The 21,000-nt window shown below is 40.9% G+C and overlaps 1 long non-coding RNA gene across 2 annotated transcripts; it reads left to right on the top strand.

Annotated features, from left to right (window-relative positions):
* Window positions 1-18,974: 18,974 nt before the first annotated feature.
* Window positions 18,975-19,952, top strand: LOC123257557. Of its 2 annotated transcripts, XR_006507652.1 has the most exons (4): window positions 18,992-19,025; window positions 19,111-19,194; window positions 19,568-19,729; window positions 19,789-19,950. It is a non-coding gene; the product is annotated as an uncharacterized LOC123257557 (long non-coding RNA). The 2 variants fall into 2 exon arrangements; XR_006507651.1 differs by having other exon boundaries at window positions 18,975-19,025; window positions 19,111-19,729; window positions 19,789-19,952.
* Window positions 19,953-21,000: the final 1,048 nt, after the last annotated feature.

Below are 21,000 nucleotides of genomic sequence, written 5' to 3'. Positions count from 1 at the left end.
GTTTATATTTTTTTTTCATTTTTTTTTTTGTATACTTTTTTTTTTTTCATATATTGTTTTTCATATTTTTCCTCATGGTTTTTTTTTGTATATATAGTTTTTAAATATATATATATTTTTTTAGTGTGTGTGTTTTTTTTTGTTGCCCTCCCCCCTTTTTTTGATTCAATTGTTTGAAGTTTGGATTATTTTTGTTTTATTTGTGCGACAAAGTTAAATTTTTCGGGTAACACGTATCCCATTTTTGCCTCCGCGCACCCGAAAACTTTCTCTGGCCAGGATGATTGCCGTGTCATCATCGGCCTTTCCGTCGGAGCCGGCCACACCCATGGATCTCGCGTCCATGGCTCCTGGTCCTCGTGCTCCAGGGGGTGCGGGGTGGGTGGCCTCGCCGGCTGCCACTTCCGGCTTGGCCACTCCCGTGGACCCCACATCCTTCTGATCCTTGCGTCCAGCGACTCCTGCATGGCCCACCGGATCCGCCGGGTGGCCCTGTTCCGCTCCCATCTCCGGCGCGCCGCCCTCTTGAGCATTGCAGCTCGCCTCGAAGCCACCTCCGCCTTCCATCGTCGGGATGACCCTTGCTAGCGGCAGGATTGCGTCCGCCGCCCTCCGGTCCTGGCTCCTCCTCCGTCTCCTGCGCAGCGCCATTAGATGGGCCGGTGGTCCTCCTCTTCCACTCCGTTTGTCCCCTGGGTCATCACCCGGAGAATCCTCCTCGTGGCCCGGAGCCGCCGGATGCCCATCCTGGCATGTCCAGGATCTCCAGGTCACTCTCGTCGGCGGAGACCACCGGCGTTGTGTTTGATTAGGGCGTGTTGAATGCGTCCATACTGGTTTGGGTGTCCGTTCTTGCGGTTCTTGTATCCACTTCCATGCTCCCGTGGTGGGTCTCCTCCTTATTCCTTTCTCCGTTTGTTCGCGTAATTCCGTTCTCGTGTATGTGTTCTGCGTGTTCCTCTTTTTGTTGACAAATATATGTTTTTATGTTCTCCTCCTTTTTTTTGCGGTGCCGACTCCTCCACTTGGGCTTTTAGCTCACTTACGTGTGCCCTTTTCTCTTTCTTCGTGCCAAAGTGATATTCATTACTGTGTACGGCCCGTCGTAGCTCGGCGCTAGTTTCGTCGCGAAACCTTCGATTGCTTTGGACAAATGGTGTTCCTTTGCTCACACATTGTCGCCCATCTTCGGGCTCCCCTCCCGCCTCCTCAGGTTGTAGTGCCGAGCTTGTTCCTGCGCCGCGCGCTCCATATTCCTTCGCACCAGCTGGAACACTTCCGGCAACTTTTATGCATTCTCTGAGAGTGTGGCTTGTGCTGCTCCCGTCCTCAATGCCCCTTTATTTTATATTGCTTTTGGCATTCTTGGCTCTCTGCCTTGGGTTAAGAACCATGGCAAGTATCCCGTGAAGTCTGACACGCTTGAGTTCACTGCCAGCATTAATTCTGGCCAGTGTTCGTCCCATGTCCTTTGGTCATTGAATGCAAATTGGGCGATCATCGTCTTAACCGTCCTGTTTACCCTTTCTGTAGGGTTTTCCTGAGGCGTATATGGTGCGGTAAACTGGTGACAAACGGCTCCTCGAGAAATTTTTTGAAACTCCTACTGGTAAACTGGACACTATTGTCTGTCACCATCACCTTTGGCACACTTTTGACCAAAATTATAATACCCTCTTCAAGGGTATAATAAATCAATATTCTTGATTCTGATTGGGCTGGAAATGAGACTGACGGAAGGAGTACTAACAGGATACCTATTTAAAATGTTTGTAAATTGTTTAATTTTATGGAGTTCTATGAAACCAAAATCGGTTGCTGCTTTGTCTACCGGATACTGGATATATAACTATAATGAAACCAAAATAATCATTAGCCTAACCACCACTATGTTTATGTTTATATATGTGAATTTTTGTTAAATCATATTTTGATTGATCTAATTGGGTTTTCCTAATTCCTTGCAGTAAATGCTAGATAAGAAAATAAGGCAGTTCCTCAGAGAAAAGAAAAGAACACAACCATAAGTACGCGCTCCTCTATCTAAATAACTTACAAAATTATTTTTTAAGTTACTTGTACTCATTTGTATCAGTGCGATTTTTGAGGTAGCGTGTTGAAAATGCAAAAGTTACAATGATACACACATACGATATTGTCTAACGATATTGATAAGGGAGAAAAGCTCTTTTTTTGTTCTTTTTCTTTACCACCGTGCTTGTACTTTTCAATTATTTTTTGAAGCACATGCGTAACTTACTTGCTAACAGACAACGAGAGCATGCTCGCGGTTCCGGCTGCAAACCTACAGACCACCACCCGCCCAATCGACCGATGGCTCATGGCCGATCGACCGATGGCGGGAATCACGAATCGCTGGAAATCCGAGATAGTAAGAGTTGTAAGTACCACGAGGAAAAGTGTTGCAAAGATAAAGCTTTAAGGATACAAGGTTTTAGATTATACATTATGTATGGTGATATAATATGGTACAGACCATTGTAGTCCGAACATAATACCCTAAGGGGATTGTGTTGGGCAACATTATGTCGAACTAAAATGGGTAAGGAGTAGAGGACAAAAGATTCTAGTCCTTCTACTAGGAACGTTAAAATTAATGCGTGTTAGTAAATGCTGCCTGTCTACATTTCCATTAATGGGATTATATAGAAACACGACACCCAGCATTGTTCTACGGTTTGTTAGTGATGATAAATTGATTATTAAAAGTCTACTATGGTAAGGGGGAAGGGGAAGATTTTCATTCCAATTAAGTCCTGTAAGAGCGAAAATAAATTAGTTTCTTTGTAAAGATTCTATGTGATTGTCTAAAGAAATCCAACGATGGAGAGAAACTATCCATACTCAAAAATGGGACGGACCAATAATGCATATAACGTTTTTCTTATGTACGAGTCCTTAAATTCTTTTGACCATTTTTTAATAAAACCAAGCTCATGGGGGATATATGGTCGGTAAATTTAAGTTTCAAATCTAATAGGACATCAAGATCGTTAACCTGATACCCATAGAGAAAGTACGTAACCTGGTGAGGGCTAGATCAATAAAATGACATGAGTGAAAATGAATCAGTTTTCATTTCGATCCATTAAGCATTAGGTTATTTGCTAGATACCAATTATGATGTTTATAAAAATCGGATTGAAGTCTAGATTGGGCCCTAGCGAATGTATACTGAAGACAAAGCTTAACGTCTTCAGCGTTCATTAGTACAAGTGATTTAGTTAAGGCAAGGGGCAAATCGTTAATGAATAATATAAAAAGTAAGGGTCCAAGATGACTTCATTGGAGTACAGCAGATGCGACGCGAAATAAATGTTTCCTGCCGTTGAGATTCTAGCGATGGGATTTCTCCTGGCTGCTCTCCTGTTATTGGGGTCTCTTTCTCGTTCTCGCTGCCTCTCTTCCGGATTTCTTCGCCTTTGTCGGTGCTCCCCAGTGTTCCTCTCCTGTTCCCATGCATGTTACTCTGGGTCCTGCCGATGATCCGCGCGCGCTGCGACAGCCCGAATTCGTTCAGAAACTCGGTACTCCGGATCGGTCCTCCGAGCGGCATGGTAAGCAGTATTTTCCACCTGCTCTCGTCGGCGCTCCTCGGGGTCCTCTCGGCGAGTCGCACGTGCTTCCATGTCGCGATTCCTTTCTGGGAAACGGTAGCCAAGATCCTGTCGCCGATGAACATGTCCTTCTAGCATCCCGAATTCGCTCAAGGTTACGGATTCTTTTACTTCGTCTCCAATTGGCGGGCACTGTGGCTTCCCGTGCCCGACTTTCCTACCGCAGTTCTGAGTTATTGGCGCGAACATTGGCGATGTGTTCAGAATTCCGAACCCTTATTTGGGATGCATTTTGTTCGTAGCGAGTCCTGCTTCGATTTAAAGCAGCTTGTCGGCGTTGCTCCTGTGATAATCGTGAAATACGTGGCATCTTTTTAGGTGCTAGTTGAAAAATTATGAATTATGAAAATGGAAAATTATGGTAATTCATTATTTGGAAACGTAAATAATAAGAATAAGATGAAAGTAAAGGGTGATTAGACTTACCAAATTTTTTGTCTCAAATGAAATTTAAAAACTATTTTTAAATACATTATGCAATAAGTCTCTGGTGCTCGGTGGTGCCAAATACTTCTCGTGCAATGTATCGCTTGGGACACTTCTCGCACAATCTGCCGTATTGTACTCTCTGCAATTCTAAAGCTGAATGAAAGAGCTCTGATTCACATTCCAGTTAAAAGATATCTGTAAAATTGAAGCCGATTGTAAAAAAAAATGTTAATATTTAAAGGACGAGTACGAAAAGGCGTTGCGGAAGATCCCTCAACCAACATCTGGAGCTGAAGCAGAGATTCACGTCTCTAAATTTAAGTACTTCTCGCTAATGAGTTTTTTAAGAGAAAATTCTGCATTGGCAGGGGACAGCAACATTGAATATATGTTCGAGGACATTGGACTAAAATAATAATATTATTGATTTAACAAAAGAAGGGGAGTTTCTTCAAATATTTAACGTTGAAAAAATGTAATGGAATAAGTCTAAATATCTGAATACAACAAATAAGCGTTCTGAGGGAGAAATAGGGTTCCCAAAATTTGTTGGAGCTTTTTCAATTTTTTTTTTCAACCCATTGAGAATGTAGTCAAATGTTTCTATTTTCATCAGCGTATACTCGGAAAACTTATTGACAAAATCACGCAGTTAATGATAAAGATGGTGGAATTCACCCAAAAATTCGTGGTCTTTGTAAATGGAATGAACCCATATGTTGCGTTTCAGTCCATCATATTTTTTAGTTAGAAATTTACTTTTTTCAGTTAACAAAGTCTGGCGAAGGCGCTTTGAAAGCATGCCGCTTTGTAAAACAATTTGCTACTAAACCGCTTGAAAAACAATGAGTGAATATCATCACAATGATCAGCATAAGCCTCAGCTCTCAGTGTGCGCAGCTAACAAAATTTAAGCTAGCTAAGCTTTGCGGATAAGATCGTTTCTAAGCTTCGTTCGAGTTGAGGCTGGCAGGATATACGGTGACATATGATTCTTCGGTTGATTTTCGACGGCAGCGGCATATTTAAATTAGGACCTTGTACATTTCGAGATTTGATTATGATGAGAGTGTTTTGAGTTCTTATTTTTTGAGTAATCTTTTGAGTGCAAATCTTAACTAAATTGTTGAAAATTCAAAAGTCACAATGATAGATAATGTTTTTCTCATAAAAAAAGAGAAAACCTCTTTCTTGGTTCTCTCTCTCTTACCACCGTGCTTGTGGTTTTATTTTATTATACCCTTGCAGAGAGTATTATAATTTTGGTCAAAAGTGTGCAACGCAGTGAAGGAGACATCTCCGACCCTATAAAGTGTATATATTCTTGATCAGGAACACCTCTTGAGTCGATATGGGCATGTCCGTCTGTCTGTCGGTTTCTACGCAAACTAGTCTCTCAGTTTTAGAGCTATCGAGTTGAAACTTTTCACACATCCTTCTTTTTCTTGCAGGTAGTATTAAGTCGAAACGGCCGGATGGGTACGGAAAGATGTGTGCAGATTCCATTTTGGGCAAAATAATCTTATTTGCCAAATTTTATAGGGATCGGCCAACTATATCCTATAGCCGGCATATAACTGAACGATCGGAATTGGGACAACTGCAAGGGCATATCAACTTCGGCTCCACCCGAAGTTAGCTTTCCCTTCTTGTTTATATTTTTTTTTCATTTTTTTTTTTTGTATACTTTTTTTTTTTTCATATATTGTTTTTCATATTTTTCCTCATGGTTTTTTTTTGTATATATAGTTTTTAAATATATATATATTTTTTTAGTGTGTGTGTTTTTTTTTGTTGCCCTCCCCCCTTTTTTTGATTCAATTGTTTGAAGTTTGGATTATTTTTGTTTTATTTGTGCGACAAAGTTAAATTTTTCGGGTAACACGTATCCCATTTTTGCCTCCGCGCACCCGAAAACTTTCTCTGGCCAGGATGATTGCCGTGTCATCATCGGCCTTTCCGTCGGAGCCGGCCACACCCATGGATCTCGCGTCCATGGCTCCTGGTCCTCGTGCTCCAGGGGGTGCGGGGTGGGTGGCCTCGCCGGCTGCCACTTCCGGCTTGGCCACTCCCGTGGACCCCACATCCTTCTGATCCTTGCGTCCAGCGACTCCTGCATGGCCCACCGGATCCGCCGGGTGGCCCTGTTCCGCTCCCATCTCCGGCGCGCCGCCCTCTTGAGCATTGCAGCTCGCCTCGAAGCCACCTCCGCCTTCCATCGTCGGGATGACCCTTGCTAGCGGCAGGATTGCGTCCGCCGCCCTCCGGTCCTGGCTCCTCCTCCGTCTCCTGCGCAGCGCCATTAGATGGGCCGGTGGTCCTCCTCTTCCACTCCGTTTGTCCCCTGGGTCATCACCCGGAGAATCCTCCTCGTGGCCCGGAGCCGCCGGATGCCCATCCTGGCATGTCCAGGATCTCCAGGTCACTCTCGTCGGCGGAGACCACCGGCGTTGTGTTTGATTAGGGCGTGTTGAATGCGTCCATACTGGTTTGGGTGTCCGTTCTTGCGGTTCTTGTATCCACTTCCATGCTCCCGTGGTGGGTCTCCTCCTTATTCCTTTCTCCGTTTGTTCGCGTAATTCCGTTCTCGTGTATGTGTTCTGCGTGTTCCTCTTTTTGTTGACAAATATATGTTTTTATGTTCTCCTCCTTTTTTTTGCGGTGCCGACTCCTCCACTTGGGCTTTTAGCTCACTTACGTGTGCCCTTTTCTCTTTCTTCGTGCCAAAGTGATATTCATTACTGTGTACGGCCCGTCGTAGCTCGGCGCTAGTTTCGTCGCGAAACCTTCGATTGCTTTGGACAAATGGTGTTCCTTTGCTCACACATTGTCGCCCATCTTCGGGCTCCCCTCCCGCCTCCTCAGGTTGTAGTGCCGAGCTTGTTCCTGCGCCGCGCGCTCCATATTCCTTCGCACCAGCTGGAACACTTCCGGCAACTTTTATGCATTCTCTGAGAGTGTGGCTTGTGCTGCTCCCGTCCTCAATGCCCCTTTATTTTATATTGCTTTTGGCATTCTTGGCTCTCTGCCTTGGGTTAAGAACCATGGCAAGTATCCCGTGAAGTCTGACACGCTTGAGTTCACTGCCAGCATTAATTCTGGCCAGTGTTCGTCCCATGTCCTTTGGTCATTGAATGCAAATTGGGCGATCATCGTCTTAACCGTCCTGTTTACCCTTTCTGTAGGGTTTTCCTGAGGCGTATATGGTGCGGTAAACTGGTGACAAACGGCTCCTCGAGAAATTTTTTGAAACTCCTACTGGTAAACTGGACACTATTGTCTGTCACCATCACCTTTGGCACCCCGTATCTCGCGACCACCCTTTCGCGTATTGCCTTCTGCAGCGTCTCCGTTGTGGCTTTCCGCATTGGGACCATTTTTGTCCATTTTAAAAACCGATCGATCATTACCAATAGCATGGTGTTTCCATGCTTGGACCTCGGCAACGGTCCCATGAAGTCCGCACACACCGTCGCCCATGACTCCTCTGGGACCTGTGTCAGCATCTTTCCTGCGGCCTGCATCTGACTTGGTTTATACCGTATGCATGTCTCGCACTTTCTGACGTACTTCCTTATGTCCCTTTGCATCCCTGGCCAGAAGTATCTTGCGACTATTTTCGCAATTGTTTTCCTTCCGCCTAGATGCCCCGCTGTCGGTTCGTCGTGGTTCCTTTAGCACCTGCTGCCTCATATCCATCGGCACACACAGCTTCCATGATGCTACTTCCTCGCTTCCGGCTCTATGCGGAACATGTCGGTATACTAAACCTGTATACCTATTCTACGTATTCTGGCCATTTCTGTGGGTTTTCTCGCATTTTTCTTTTTAGTGCGCTTATCCAAACGCACTCAACGTCTTCGCTTGCTGTGGCACTCCTCAGCTTTTCTACTAACGGCTGGCGGGAAAGTGCATTTGCAACTACATTCAGCTTGCCTTTCCTGTAGCTGATGACATAATCATACTGTTGCAACTCGAAGACCCATCTCGCGATCCTTCCAAGTTGGCTCTCTATATTATTCAGCCACTTCAGCGCCATATGATCCGTGATCACGTCGAACTGGTACCCCTCCAGGTATGGTCTCATCTGCCGAATTGCCCATATTATTGCTAGGCACTCTTTCTCGGTTGCCGAGTAATTTTTCTCCGCGCCTATCAGCGTTCGACTGGCGTAGGCGACCACTCGCTCGCCCTCATCAGTGTCCTACGTCAGCCAACTGTACTCACGCCGTAGTCGTTGGCGTCTGTTTGCAGTACAAATTTCTTCGAAAAATCCGGGCATGCCAGCACTGAATCCTCTGCTAACCGTGACTTTAGCTTCTCAAATGCCTCTTGGTGTCTCGCCGTCCATTCCCACTTTGTTCCCTTCCGAAGGAGATCGTTTAAAGGTTTTGCGACCCCTGCGAAGTCTGGAACGAATCGCCGATAGCACGACGCCATCCCAATAAACTGCCGTACACCTTTCACGTTTGTTGGGGGTTCCAATTCCGAAATCGCTGCTACCTTTCCGGGATCCATGCCTATTCCCTGGCTCGTTATCCGGTGGCCCAGGTATAATAGCTCTTCCCTGAAGAAATGGCAATTTTCCGTGTTTTTCCACAAGTTTGCCACCTTGAGTCTACGGAATACTTCCTTTAAATTCGCCATATGCTCCTCCCTTGTGCGTCCGATCATGATGATGTCATCCTGATACGCAAATGCGTGCAGAGCCATATCCGGGCCTATGACCTGGTCTAAGGCTCTTTGAAACGTTGCCGTGTAACCCGAACGGCATCACCTTCCACTGGTACAGACCTTTCCTTGGTACCGTAAAGGCCGTGTATTTCTTGCTCCCTTCCTCCAGTGGGATTTGCCAATAGCCGTCCTTAAGGTCAAGGCTGCTGAAAAATGTTGCCTCCCTTAATTGGTCCAGATAAAGTTTATCCGTTGCATCGGGTACGCGTCCTTTACTGACTTTGCGTTTATTTGTCGGAAATCCACGCACATTCTCCATTGACCCGTCTTTTTACTTACCATGACGATGGGTGAGCTGTAGGCGCTGTTTGAAGACTCTATGCATCCCTTTTCCAGCAGCTCTTCTACGTTTTCATTGATCACCCCCTGTATTTTGGGGTTCTTTGGATAATACCTTTGCTTTATTGGGATGTCGTCCTTCATGGTGATCCTATGTTGCGTTATGTTCGAACACCCCTTCTGGTTTGTGAACGCCGCTAGCTCCTTCTCAATGAACGTTTTGTCCCGCTCGCTCTCCATTCCTCCGAGGATCCAGTTATGCCTATGGACAGCCTATCCTCCAGGCAGCCACTTCATCTTTTTCTTCTCGGGATCGTGACTTGGTGGCCTGCGCAGTTTATTGTTGTTCCGAATTCTGAGAGGTAATCCCATCCAAGCACCGCACTGTCTCCCTTGCCTGACAACACTAACATATTCAAATTTTTTTCCTTGTTGCCAAAGCTTACTGTTGTCTGTAGTACCATTTGTGTCTCCGTGTGGCTCCCGTTGGCCAACTTTATTAGTCTCCTAGTTGTTATCCGCTCTCCGACGATTCCCGGGTTCTCCGCTAGTTTTTCTGAGATGAAACTAGCCGTTGCCCCTGTGTCAATAATGGCCTTCACTTCTGCGCCTCCGACCTTGACGACCGCCGCCAACTGCTGATTGTCTTCTGATAAACCTCCAACTAGTTCTGAGAGGCAGCACTTCGCGATCTCTGCCTTCCTGTCTACTTCTCCACCAGCCTATCAATCACCTCCATTGTGGACTTTCCTAAAGGCTAGGATAAATTGAATATCCACATTAGCTCTGTGGAAGCCTAGAATATCTCTATTATAAGCATTGAGCAGTCGATCAGAAAATTTTTTGCGAAGAAAAATTTGTGGCTTTTTAAAGGCTAATTTGTAGGCTTTAAAATTATTTTCAAGGTGGGACAGAAAATATTCAAAATTATTAAATAATGCTGCGTCTTCATTAGGAATGGTCCTTAAAGTTTCCTTAATTTTTTTGTACAAAGTTTTATGTTCTTCAACATTTACTTCGTTTTTTTCTATCGAATGCAAAACAAGCATTTCGGGCATAGGAGGGTATGGCATATTAAATCGGCAAAACTCCTGTCCGCGTAACTCTCTTAGGCAAGATGAACTGTGCTTGTGACGTTGATACTGAATTACTTCTTGTAGTTCAGGATCGTCTCCATTTGTGATAATACACCTGTCGATAAAGTTTATTACTTGCTCGATATTTTCGCCGTCGTCGAGCTTAGGAGCACCAGTAAGCCAGTACATGACATGAGAATGCGGAGATCCTCCGTGCTGAAATTTCCCCAAATATATCGGTTTTGAACCATTTCATTAATTGTCGCAACCTATAATCGAAGTATCGAGAGCACGTCACTGGATCGGATCGGATTAACCGAGCCCTTTCGGAACTGGAAAGAGCTGCCGCTTCTTCCTCGCTTATAACCCTATTATCCTAAGTTTCAACAGCAGAAAGTGTAATAAAAACTTTCATTTTCTCAGCCTCCCAATGAGCTGGTGCAGACCGTAAGCCATTGAGGATGTGGTATCCATCATCATGCTGCACAAGTCTATATACAACAGACTCATCTCGCAGATTACCAGCGGTAACTGCTCCGTATTTTTTGCGTAAAGCAATGGAAATGGAACTTTGTACACGCTGCATTAACTTTAGGAATAACTTTAGGAACCACAAAGCAACCACGGTCGTAAAAACGGATTTGGGATCTGGCTTTTTTCGCATTGGTTGTATTTCCTTGGACTTGTATGGACTTGGATGACATGAGTAGAATCGAAAGAGCGCGGAAGCGCCGTCAGAATGTTGAGAACTGAAATAGGAACGTTCCCTACTGCGCCTCGGATACCGCATTGCCAGATTTCCGTTGGTCCTTCCTTTATGATCCCTCGCCGATGATCGAATCCTGTGACGCTGTAGTTCTCGTATTTTCTACTAGTTCTCGTTCCTGTTCCATCTCATCCTCCGAAAGTTGCGCTCTTGCGTCCATATTCCTTTGTGACTGCTTTTGAGAGGCACATCGATTTTGGGGGTCCATCCTAAAGTTTATTAGTCGTTCCTTTGCCATTTGTCAAATTTGTTCCTCCCAAATCCTCCGCTGCTGTCGTGTTTCCTGCCGTTGAGATGTGTTCATCCGTTGCTCCTGGGTTCTAGCGATGGGATTTCTCCTGGCTGCTCTCCTGTTATTGGGGTCTCTTTCTCGTTCTCGCTGCCTCTCTTCCGGATTTCTTCGCCTTTGTCGGTGCTCCCCAGTGTTCCTCTCCTGTTCCCATGCATGTTACTCTGGGTCCTGCCGATGATCCGCGCGCGCTGCGACAGCCCGAATTCGTTCAGAAACTCGGTACTCCGGATCGGTCCTCTCGGCGAGTCGCACGTGCTTCCATGTCGCGATTCCTTTCTGGGAAACGGTAGCCAAGATCCTGTCGCCGATGAACATGTCCTTCTAGCATCCCGAATTCGCTCAAGGTTACGGATTCTTTTACTTCGTCTCCAATTGGCGGGCACTGTGGCTTCCCGTGCCCGACTTTCCTACCGCAGTTCTGAGTTATTGGCGCGAACATTGGCGATGTGTTCAGAATTCCGAACCCTTATTTGGGATGCATTTTGTTCGTAGCGAGTCCTGCTTCGATTTAAAGCAGCTTGTCGGCGTTGCTCCTGTGATAATCGTGAAATACGTGGCATCTTTTTAGGTGCTAGTTGAAAAATTATGAATTATGAAAATGGAAAATTATGGTAATTCATTATTTGGAAACGTAAATAATAAGAAAAAATAGCAAATAAGAATTTTTAAGATGAAAGTTAATGGGTGATTGGACTTACCAAATTTTTTGTCTCAAATGAAATTTAAAAACTATTTTTAAATACATTATGCACTTTTTAGTAATTTTCACTTTTATAGAGATACTTTTCTCACACTTATTTTTGCACTTAAAAAAATACTTTTTCACTGTTAAAAAATACTTCACACTTCTATTTGACAGAGTAACGCCGTCACTTGATAAATTTTTGTCTGATTTTTGACTGATTTTTCAAAAATATCATTTGACGCCTCAAGAAAGTGGAATGTATCGCTTGGGACACTTCTCGCACAATCTGCCGTATTGTACTCTCTGCAATTGTAAAGCTGAATGAAAGAGCTCTGATTGACATTTCTGTTAAAAGATATCTGTAAAATTGAATTATATAATTACAGAAGTCGATTGTAAAAAAAAAAATTTAATATTTAAAGGACGAGTACGAAAAGGCGTTGCGGAAGATCCCTCAACCAACATCTGGAGCTGAAGCAGAGATTCACGTCTCTAAATTTAAGTACTTCTCGCTAATGAGTTTTTTAAGAGAAAATTCTGCATTGGCAGGGGACAGCAACATTGAATATATGTTCGAGGACATTGGACTAAAATAATAATATTATTGATTTAACAAAAGAAGGGGAGTTTCTTCAAATATTTAACGTTGAAAAAATGTAATGGAATAAGTCTAAATATCTGAATACAACAGATAAGCGTTCTGAGGGAGCAATAGGGTTCCCAAAATTTGTTGGAGCTTTTTCAATTTTTTTTTTCAACCCATTGAGAATGTAGTCAAATGTTTCTATTTTCATCAGCATATGCTCGTGAAACTTATTGACAAAATCACGCAGTTAATGATAAAGATGGTGGAATTCACCCAAAAATTCGTGGTCCTTGTAAATGGAATGAACCCATATGTTGCGTTTCGGTCCATCATATTTTTATACCCTTGCAGAGGCTATTATAATTTTGGTCAAAAGTGTGCAACGCAGTGAAGGAGACATCTCCGACCCTATAAGGTATACATATTCTTGATCAGGATCATCTCCTGAGTCGATATGAGCATGTCCGTCTGTCCGTCTGTCTGTCTTTCTGTCTGTCTGTCTGTCGGTTTCTACGCAAACTAGTCTCTCAGTTTTGGAGCTATCGAGTTGAAACTTTGCACACATCCTTTTTTTCCTTGCAGGTAGTATATAAGTCGGAACGGCCGGGATCGGTTGACTATATCCTATAGCTGCCATATAACTGATTGATCGGAAATGCTATAACTTTGGTGTTTTTTTAAGTTAGAGGGTTGAGACTTTCCACACATGTTAAATTTGACCAAAATATCTTATGTACAAAATTTCATAAGGATCAGCCGTCATAGAACGTTCGGAATTGGAATAACTTTGGTGTTTTTTAAGTTAGAAAGATGGGACATGGTGCAGATTACTTTTTGGGCAAAATAATTCGATATGCTAAATTTCATAAGGATCGGCCGACTATATACGATTCGCAATATATCTAATAATATAAGATGCGTGGCGCCACCTAGCGGACGGCGACTGAACTGCAAGGGTATATCAACTTCGGCTCCGCCCGAAGTTAGCTTTCCTTTCTTGTTTAGTCAGAAATTTACTTTTTTCAGTTAACAAAGTCTGGCGAAGGCGCTTTGAAAGCATGCCGCTTTGTAAAACAATTTGCTACTAAACCGCTTGAAAAACAATGAGTGAATATCATCACAATGATACACAGCATAAGCAGCATAAGCCTCAGCTCTCAGTGTGCGCAGCTAACAAAATTTAAGCTAGCCATAGCGGATAAGCTCGTTTCTAAGCTTCGTTCGAGTTGGGGCGGGCAGGATATACGGTGACATTTGATTCTTCGGTTGATTTTCGACGGCAGCGGCATATTTAAATTAGGACCTTGTACATTTTGAGATTTGATTTTAAGGAGAGTGTTTTTAGTTCTTATTTTTTGAGTAATCTTTTGAGTGCAAATCTAAACTAAATTGTTGAAAATTCAAAAGTCACAATGATAGACAATGTTTTTCTCATAAAAAAAGATAAAAACTCTTTCTTGGTTCTCTCTCTCTTACCACCGTGCATGTGGCTTTATTTTATTACACCCTTGCAGAGGGTATTATAATTTTAAAGTTTAAAGCTTTCGAGTTAAAACTTTGCACACACCCTTCTTTCCTTTGCAGGCAGTATATAAGTCGGAACGGCCGGGATCGGTAGACTATATCCTATAGCTGCCATATAACTGATTGATCGGAAATGCCTTAACTTCGTTGTTTTTCAAGTTAGAAGGATGGGACTTTCTATGCATTCTAATTTGGGCAAACTTATACTGCCAAATACCTTATACTATACAACTCGATCTGCCAAATTTCGTAAAGATCGGCCGTCTATATCCTATAGCTGCCATATAACTGATTGATCGGAAATGCCATAACTTCGTTCGAAGGATGGGAGTTTCAATGGATTCCTTTTTGGGCAAAATAATTCGATATGCCAAATTTCACAAGGATCGGCCAACTATATACGATCCGCTATATATCTAATAATATAAGATGCGTGGCGCCACATAGCGGACTGCGACTCAACTGCAAGGGTATATAAACTTCGGCTCCGCCCGAAGTTAGCTTTCCTTTCTTGTTGAATATTTGGCGTAATAGCCTCTCAACTTTCATTACGCAAACAATTATTGTCATTAAAACTAAAGAGTGACACCTCGATAGTGAACCCTTTCTATTTATTTGATGATCTGATAACTGAGCCAAGTTAAAAGAAATGGACAAAATTTCTCCTTTGCTCTTAACATTTCTGACTAGCTTTAATGGTGCTATCTCTAGGCAAATGAGTGCCTAGGGATAACATTTTTATGTATGTCATCCCTAGGCACTCTATTTCCTATAGCCTATAAGTTAGCTTTTCTTTCTTGTCTTAAATCTATTCGAAAACTATCTAAGAATATGTGCTCAAAATTTTAGAGACCAATTCGACATATTTTCTAAGTTATAACAGTTTTAGTGGCCGAGCGTCGAGCAGGTGCGAATGCAAACCGAAAAACTTTGAAGCGCGTTTTCACGAATTCTCATTTTCACAAGTTTTCGAAAACGGTGCGGGCAATAGTACAAGCAATATATTTTCATCGAAAAACCAAAGTGATCTAGCTTCAGTATTGAGTATTCAGTATTGGATTATCTTCTATTTGAAGTAAAAAAGTTGGACAAAAGTACTATTTAAATGACTTGTTTTACAATTTAAAGTGAATTTTTTCAAACTTCGCAAAAATGTTGAATTTTTTCTTTTTTAATCGATATTTTTTTAGTTCATATAGAAAAGGAAAAGGATATAGAAAAAATTTGAGTCCACTGTTTCAGATGCATCGCACGACCTCCATCAGCGGCACCGATTTACGAGTGCACACTCCAGGCGCCCCAGAAAAATCGTTACAACATTGGCAAGTTTCAACAATTTTTAATAACAAAAATGGTATCGTCTTAAATTTTCGTTTAATGCAAACATTTCCTTCCCTTTCAAAAAATTGATGAAAAACGTTTTCTTTTCGGCTCCTAAAGCAGACCACTGCATTAGTATCTTATAAATTAAATGTTTTTTGTATTTAAGGATTTTGGGAAAAAAATTAAGCTCATTTCAACTTAAAAATGGTAAATCTATATATTGATAAGGGCAGAGAATATCTCTCTAATAAAATGCGTGAATTCTGCGACGAAAAAGGTATCAGCTATCATTTAACAGTTCCTCATACCCCACAATTAAATGGTGTTGCAAGCGGACGATCACTGAAAAAGCTCGGATTTTTCATTGCAGGAATATAGTGAATCTATGGATTTGAACACTGGTGAAACCCTTAATAAAAATTTCACTTGGCTCGAGAATATCTATCCAGTAGTTGAAGCTGGTAAAAAATAAATCAAAATTAAATCAAGAAAAAGTTAGACGTATTGAGATGATTGAAGATAACCTAACATAACTGTCTTATCGATTTTTAGAAAGTTTCTTATGAATGCCCAAATTTCTTTAAGTATTAATCAGTAAGTAATCATCTCTTTGGGAAAATGTTATTCAAGATGAACTTAATTTTCATTTTGTAAATAATACATGGTGCTTAGTGCATAGTCCTAATGATAAAAATATAGTAAATTGCAGGTGGGATTTTAGTGTAATGCAAGTTCAAAATTGCAATTTGCTATAATATAAAGCAAGACTGGTAGAAAGGGGCTTCACCCAAGAATATATGATGGATTATGATGAGACTTTTGCAGTTTCGCGAATTACTAGTTTTAAATTTATTTTAGCTTTTTCGAATCAATACAGTTTACTGGTTTACTTTACTGGACACAGCTCCCAGCATATTTAATAATAGCAAGGTTGTGCCATTTCCGATCGTTCAGTTATATGGCAGCTATAGGATATAGTCGGCCGATCCTTATGAAATATTGTACATAAGATATTTTGGCCAAACAGATACGTTTGGAAAGTTTAAACTCTCTAACTTAAAAAAAAACCAAAGTTATGGCATTTCCGGTCAATCAGTTATATGGCAGCTATAGAATATAGTCGCCCGATCCCGGCCGTTCTGACTTATAAACTGCCTTCAAACAAAAGAAGTTTGAAAAGTTTCAACTCGATAGCTCTAAAACTGAGAGACTTGTTCGTGTAGAAACAGACAGACAGATAGACGGACCAACGGACATGCTTATATCGACTCAGGAGGTGATCCTGATCCTTCACTGCGTTGCACACTTTTGACCAAAATTATAATACCCTCTTCAAGGGTATAATAAATCAATATTCTTGATTCTGATTGGGCTGGAAATGAGACTGACGGAAGGAGTACTAACAGGATACCTATTTAAAATGTTTGTAAATTGTTTAATTTTATGGAGTTCTATGAAACCAAAATCGGTTGCTGCTTTGTCTACCGGATACTGGATATATAACTATAATGAAACCAAAATAATCATTAGCCTAACCACCACTATGTTTATGTTTATATATGTGAATTTTTGTTAAATCATATTTTGATTGATCTAATTGGGTTTTCCTAATTCCTTGCAGTAAATGCTAGATAAGAAAATAAGGCAGTTCCTCAGAGAAAAGAAAATAACACAACCATAAGTACGCGCTCCTCTATCTAAATAACTTACAAAATTATTTTTTAAGTTACTTGTACTCATTTGTATCAGTGCGATTTTTGAGGTAGCGTGTTGAAAATGCAAAAGTTACAATGATACACACATACGATATTGTCTAACGATATTGATAAGGGAGAAAAGCTCTTTTTTTGTTCTTTTTCTTTACCACCGTGCTTGTACTTTTCAATTATTTTTTGAAGCACATGCGTAACTTACTTGCTAACAGACAACGAGAGCATGCTCGCGGTTCCGGCTGCAAACCTACAGACCACCACCCGCCCAATCGACCGATGGCTCATGGCCGATCGACCGATGGCGGGAATCACGAATCGCTGGAAATCCGAGATAGTAAGAGTTGTAAGTACCACGAGGAAAAGTGTTGCAAAGATAAAGCTTTAAGGATACAAGGTTTTAGATTATACATTATGTATGGTGATATAATATGGTACAGACCATTGTAGTCCGAACATAATACCCTAAGGGGATTGTGTTGGGCAACATTATGTCGAACTAAAATGGGTAAGGAGTAGAGGACAAAAGATTCTAGTCCTTCTACTAGGAACGTTAAAATTAATGCGTGTTAGTAAATGCTGCCTGTCTACATTTCCATTAATGGGATTATATAGAAACACGACACCCAGCATTGTTCTACGGTTTGTTAGTGATGATAAATTGATTATTAAAAGTCTACTATGGTAAGGGGGAAGGGGAAGATTTTCATTCCAATTAAGTCCTGTAAGAGCGAAAATAAATTAGTTTCTTTGTAAAGATTCTATGTGATTGTCTGAAGAAATCCAACGATGGAGAGAAACTATCCATACTCAAAAATGGGACGGACCAATAATGCATATAACGTTTTTCTTATGTACGAGTCCTTAAATTCTTTTGACCATTTTTTAATAAAACCAAGCTCATGGGGGATATATGGTCGGTAAATTTAAGTTTCAAATCTAATAGGACATCAAGATCGTTAACCTGATACCCATAGAGAAAGTACGTAACCTGGTGAGGGCTAGATCAATAAAATAACATGAGTGAAAATGAATCAGTTTTCATTTCGATCCATTAAGCATTAGGTTATTTGCTACATACCAATTATGATGTTTATAAAAATCGGATTGAAGTCTAGATTGGGCCCTAGCGAATGTATACTGAACACAAAGCTTAACGTCATCAGCGTTCATTAGTACAAGTGATTTAGTTAAGGCAAGGGGCAAATCGTTAATGAATAATGTAAAAAGTAAGGGTCCAGTTGACTTCCTTGGAGTACAGCAGATGCGACGCGAAATAAATGCGAGGTAACACCCTTAAAGAAGACACGTTGGATTCTTCCAGATAAGTAGCTCGAAATGCAGACAAAGAGTTGGGAATCCCAAAAGACTGAGTTTACTTTTAAGAAGCGAATGGTTAACAGAGACAAATGCTTTACTGAAGTCAGTCTATATGACGTGTGCTTGTAAGCAATTGCGGAGCCCATCCGTGACAAGAGATGTTAGCTCCAATAAGTTAGTAGTGGTGGAGTGGCGCTTCATGAAAACATGCTGGCACGGAGATATTATTGAACTACATAGGTGTTCCAAAAGTGGCCTAATAAGTTTTTTTTTAAATGTTTTGGACTGCTGACAATTTAGAGATGCCTTTATAACACTGTGCGACTAAATTTAACAAAATCTTTATTTAAGTTACTTTTTTGATTAATTATTATTTTTTTTAAATTGATTTTTTTTCCCCTTTTTTTTTGTCGCACAGTGTAATTTGTAGCATCGGATTTGAATGATGCTGTTTTAAAAAACTGTGCAAAGAGATCGGCTATTGCCTGATAAGTGTTCGCATATAAGTTCTCAAACGTAAGCAGAGGAGGAAAAGATACATGTTTGCGCTTAGTGTTTACCAAGTTATAAAACTGCTTCAAATCCTGAGTAAACTTAATCCGGCAGCGGCGAGTATAACTCCAATAACATTCTGCGTTATGCACGGTGAAATTGGACCGAGATAGTAAGTATCTTGAATAACTAATTGTACAGCCATATAATTAATGTTTATTTAAAAGTCTATTCATGACGTTCTTTAAATTTAATAGGTTCTTTGTATACCAAGGCGGATTATTCGAAGCGGAAGAATAATTCCACGGACGCAAGTGTCGAAAAATATATTCAAATAAAATGTATGTAAGGCAATGCTTATATCCTCACATGCCAAAAAATCCATAATTACACAAATTCCAAAAATAATGTATTCAGTTTCGTAAAGTCAGCGTTACGAAAGAAACGTACTTTATGAGATTTAAGTGAAAATTTTATTTTCATTTAATCTATTTTGGAAAAAATAAACTGATTTGCCGAATTCTTATAAGGATCGGTCAGCTATATACGATCCGATATATATGTAATAATATGTTGGCACCTAGTGCCAAGACCTACTACCCAATATTCACACTTAGTAATCTGATCTAATCAATGGTCATAAGCACGTCGCTATTGGAACACCAAGTAATAATTAACAATAAGCATAAAACAATATCCAACCTTATAACCCAGCACAAGTAGACGGCGCCAGAAGCAGAAATCAGCATTATCAGCGGGAAGAATGACCGACTGACCGAAGCAAGCAAAAACCAGCTCGGTATGCCGAAATGCATATACAAGCAATGCATAGACAAGTAATGCATGAACAAGCAATCTGAGTCAGCAGACTAAGAGGTGGGTGACACTGGCATTAAAGTTGGTTGTAGCACGTTAATAACATTGACCTTCCCTAGATATAATTATGTACAACTAACATCATAAAAACGAAGGCATGAAGGACGGTTAGATGATATGGAAGACTTTCTGTGCAACCGCACCGAAGGACGGGAATTGTCCACACACATCAGACAACAAATGAAGGAGCAATGGAAGGAAATCGTCACAGGATACCATGATCTCATTGACCTGGAACCAACCTTAAAAAATTATGGACATACCGATGACAGATTTCAGGTTGTACGAGCAGAATACTTTTCGTTTCTGAGCGAAGAATCACAATCGACTTCGGTATCAACACAAAAACCCGCGATCACATCTCCATTTTTAATACCACCAGTCGACATTCCAAAATTTGACGTAGATTACACAGTGTTACAAAAAAAAAAAAAATTGAATGAACTTTTGAAGTGACATAGTAGGAATTGTTTATTGGGTCGAGTATATCACAAAACCATGTTTGAAATATTTGTAACACCCTCAAAATCTTGATTTATGGTTAAAAAACCGTTTTCGGGACTTTTTTTGCGCTTAAAAATTCCTGAACGTGTTTTTTTCAACCGATTTTAAAATTTTCGGTGTTTTTCAATAGTTAAATGTTGTAGCTTTTGGAAAAAAATATATCTTCGGTTTTGTTAAACATAGCGAGCGCTCCGGAGTAACAATGTGTATAGGAATAAGAGTATATTGCTTTCTTCTGACAAAAATTCTGTCATTTATGCCACGTATTAATATTGTCTCATTAATACTGAATAAAACGAGACAAATTTCATTAAAAAATAATACAATTACAAAGTTATAACGCTTTTCCCAGAAAAAGTCAATAAAACCATGCGAGCACTATAGGAAGAAGAGCATATTCCTGTCTTATACACACAGGTACTCCGGAGCGCTCGCTAGGTTGAATTGTCTTTTTTTTGGAAAAGCGATGACAGAATTTTTGTAAGTTGTACCGAAAAACTGGCATCAAAATCTGAAAAACACGAATAAAAGTCGAAAACTTCAGTTTCAGGTGTAAAAATTTTGTCCCTTTTGTTTAACAAAATCAAAGATATATTTTTTTTTCAAAAGCTACAACATTTAACTATTGAAAAACACCGAAAATTTTTAAATCGGTTGAAAAAAACACGTGCAGGAATTTTTAAGCGCAAAAAAAGTCCCGAAAAACGGTTTTTCAACCATAAATCAAGATTTTGAGGGTGTTCAAAATATTTCAAACACGGTTTTGT

This window comes from Drosophila ananassae, chromosome XL (assembly GCF_017639315.1).
Source record: "Drosophila ananassae strain 14024-0371.13 chromosome XL, ASM1763931v2, whole genome shotgun sequence".
NCBI lineage: Eukaryota > Metazoa > Arthropoda > Insecta > Diptera > Drosophilidae > Drosophila > Drosophila ananassae.
The sequence above is the reverse complement of the archived record's forward strand: the minus strand, read 5'-3'. Positions and strand labels throughout refer to the sequence as shown.